Genomic DNA, 3,664 nt, shown 5'->3' with positions numbered 1-3,664 from the left:
GTAGTCCCTGGATTTTTATTTAAATTAAACTTATGACCTTATTGAAAAAGACGGTGGAAAGTAACATGATTCTAGACAGCTTTATCACTTACCAATTAAGTGGATATAACATAAATTACTTTGTCTCCATAAATCTTAGTTAATTGATCTATAAAATTAGAATAATGACACTTGCTTGGGTTGTTGTGAGGATTAAATAGGATAATAAATGTATTATGTGAATACCTGTAACTACATTAGCTATTACTTTTATCACTGTTTTAAAATTAAAATGATCATAAGAAAAGTAAAACTGAAGTAATCATCTTCAGAAAATGTCATGGGCATTCATCAGTATAAAAACAATTAGTCAGAGTATAAATTCTAAAATATAAGTATAGAATGTAACAGTACATAATTGTTTCTAAAATAAATTAAGACTGAATTTTTATGTTAACAAATGAAGTTAAAGTCAGTAGAGAGATACAGTCTTACATAGGCTGTGATATTAAAAAAAACTTTTCCTTATTTAAAGGGGAACTAAAATTTAGCTAATAACTATTTTTCTGTTGTACACTGCAATTGATTAGATACATGCTATGTCATTCCATTCTCATTGGAATCAAATTTAAAAGTCTTATTATTCTTATCATATAGAAGAGAAAACTGGGAGTTGGAAATCTTAAGTAACTTACAAAAAATTGCATAGTAATTGAGATAGAAATGAAAACCTATTGATATTGACTACTTCTTCTGGTGTTTCTCTTGTACTGTACTTCCACATTATCTAGTATTATTAATTACCATTGGATTTTGCTAATAAATTGTTTTAATTGTTCTTACAATGTTTAAAAATTTTCATTTCCTCATTGTTTTACACGTAATTCTGAAATTATTAATATTTTACTTAGCCTTTATTTTAGTTCAAAACAATTCAAAATACACAAACTCCAAATTTTATGATGTGTTAATATTTGTCCTTACTTATTTATAAGAAAAGTTCATTTCCAACTCGTTCCAAAATGGATGTGCCTGATTAACAAAAGCTCTGTTCAAGACCTGAGTCAGTGACCACATTTGTTCTATCTGGAGGGATGACCATCTTCAACAAACGGTTTCCAAGATACTATATTTGTCTCTGTCTAGTCAAAAGAAGAGGAAGGTATTTATGTGCAGGGCATGACAGTGGTGCACATAATCAACTCACATTCTCTTGGATAGAACACAGCCATGTGGTGGATACTAAAAAGTGAGTTTGAAAAGTTAATTTGTTGTGTAAATACTTAACCAGTGTCTGACACATAATGGAATATCATTCATTAAAGTTTATGTTATTTGCAAAAAGTAAAAAAAAAATCTACATTCAATTTAAGTTAAATACAAATATTTTTCAATTCTCCTCTAATTTTTCAGGAATACAGTCATAGCAAAATTCTACTTGAGTTTTACTTCTATTTTTCTTTTAATCATATTAATCTCTGGCAGTTTGGTGACAAATTGAAAGAGTTAACGTGGTATGTTATTTTCTTATTGTTTCTACTTTAAAATCTTTGGATTTAGGGGATAGCCCACAAATAATACACTTTTGGAAAGCTAGATAAATTTTAATTCTGAAATTTTTTATTGAAATTATTAAAAGATTCTATCAATCTCTTTAGTAATTCCTTTCCTCTTTTCCTTTCCCTAATTGGCAATAGGCAAGTCTATAGAAAATTTCAAGTTTTATCACCATTTTGAGAAAAGGCCAAAATAGTTTACCAAGTTACTGTTTAAATCCTTTCAAATTGTAAAAGATAGAGTATACTAAGTTTACTTAGAGCCCATAACAAGCATTTAAAATTAAAGTTTATTCTTATAATAAATAAAAATGTAATTCTTGTATTAAAACCTTCCCCAGAGAGACTTTGAAGAGTCCCATGAAATTTTGTTAAGTTCTTTAAATTATTACGGCAATTTGACAAAATTCAAATAAAACACTTAAATGCTTAGTTTGCATTTGTGTCTTTGTGACAGGACATAAACTTTACTGTCTAAAAGATTAAGACATTTCCAACTTCCTTGAGATAAACACAAAAGTGTATAGACGAACTAACCATAACAGAAATGTTTGCATTTCTGCAACGTTAGCATAAAAAGCAATACAATAAATCCGGATGTATGTTAAGTTAAAAGAAAATAAACACCATATATTGGATTTAAAAAGATAATTTAAAAATCTTAATTGACCAATAGTCAAAATAGATAGGTTATGTCTATGTATAAAAAGGTTTCAATTTTTTCTAAATTTGTTTGAATTAAGGATATAGTTTAACTCAAATCATTAGTCTAATTTCTTTTTGTATATAGTGTGATCTCAAGAGCTCTTTAAAAGTTCACACCAAATGCCACATTCTTTACATAAAGATATTTAACCAAATACTATATATATATATATATATATATATATATACACACACACACACACACGCATTCATTCACTTTCAAACCATACTGTGTCCGCAATTGATGGGTCCTTGGTCTCGCTGACTTCAAGAATGAAGCCACGGACCCTCGTGGTGAGTGTTACAGTTCTTAAAGATGGTGTGTCCGGAGTTTGTTTCTTCTGATGTTAGGATGTGTCCAGAGTTTCTTCCTTCTGGTGGGTTCGTGGTCTCGCTGACTTCAGAAGTGAAGCCGCAGACCTCCGCAGTCAGTGTAACAGCTCTTAAAGGCGGCGCGACCGGAGGTGTTTGTTTCTTCCGGTGGGTTCGTGGTCTCGCTGGCTTCAGGAGTGCAGCTACAGACCTTTGTGGTGAGTGTTAACAGTTCATAAAGGTGGCGCCTCAGCAGTTGTTCATTCCTGCCAGTGGGTTCCTAGTCTCGCTGGCTTCAGGAGTGAAGCTGCAGACCTTCACAGTGAGTGTTACAGCTCATAAAAGCCGCGCAGACTCAAACAGAGAGCAGCAGAAAGATGTATTGCGAAGACGGAAAGAATAAAGCTTCCATAGTCTGAAAGTGGAACTGAGCGGGTTGCTACTGCTTGTTGGAGTGACCTGCTTTTATTCCCTTATGTGGCCCCCATCCACATCCTACTGATTGGTCCATTTTACAGAGAGCTGATTGGTCCATTTTGACAGAGCAATGGGTGTGTTTACAAACCTTTAGCTAGACATAGAGCACTGATTGGTGCATTTACAATCCTTTAGGTAGACACAAAAGTTCTCCAAGTCCCCTACCCGATTAGCTAGACTCAGAGTGCTGATTGGTGCATTTTCAAACCTTTACCTAGACACAGAGCACTGATTGGTGCATTTACAATCCTTTAGCTGGACACAAAAGTTCTCCAAGTCCCTTACCCAGTTTGCTAGACACAGAGTGCTGATTGGTGAGTTTACAAACCTTTAGCTAGACACAGAGTGCTGATTGGTGCATTTACAATCCCTTAGCTAGACAGAAAAGTTCTCCAAGTCCTCACCCATCCCAGAAGCCCAGTCAGCTTCAAACCGCTGGGGGACTTTGTGGCACCCAGCCCAGGCACTCCAGCAGCCCAGACGGAGCTCTTCCTCCATCGCCTGTGAGTGCAGCAACTGTGCCTCTCCCTCCACACCTCCCCGGGAGCAGAGGGAGCCACTCCGGCCTTGCCAGCCCCAGAGAGGGGCCCCCCACAGCGCAGTGGCTGGCTGAAGAGCTCATCAATTGTGGTCAG

This window comes from Pongo abelii, chromosome 7, assembly GCF_028885655.2.
Source record: "Pongo abelii isolate AG06213 chromosome 7, NHGRI_mPonAbe1-v2.0_pri, whole genome shotgun sequence".
In the NCBI taxonomy this organism is placed as follows: Eukaryota; Metazoa; Chordata; class Mammalia; order Primates; family Hominidae; genus Pongo; species Pongo abelii.
The sequence above is the reverse complement of the archived record's forward strand: the minus strand, read 5'-3'. Positions refer to the sequence as shown.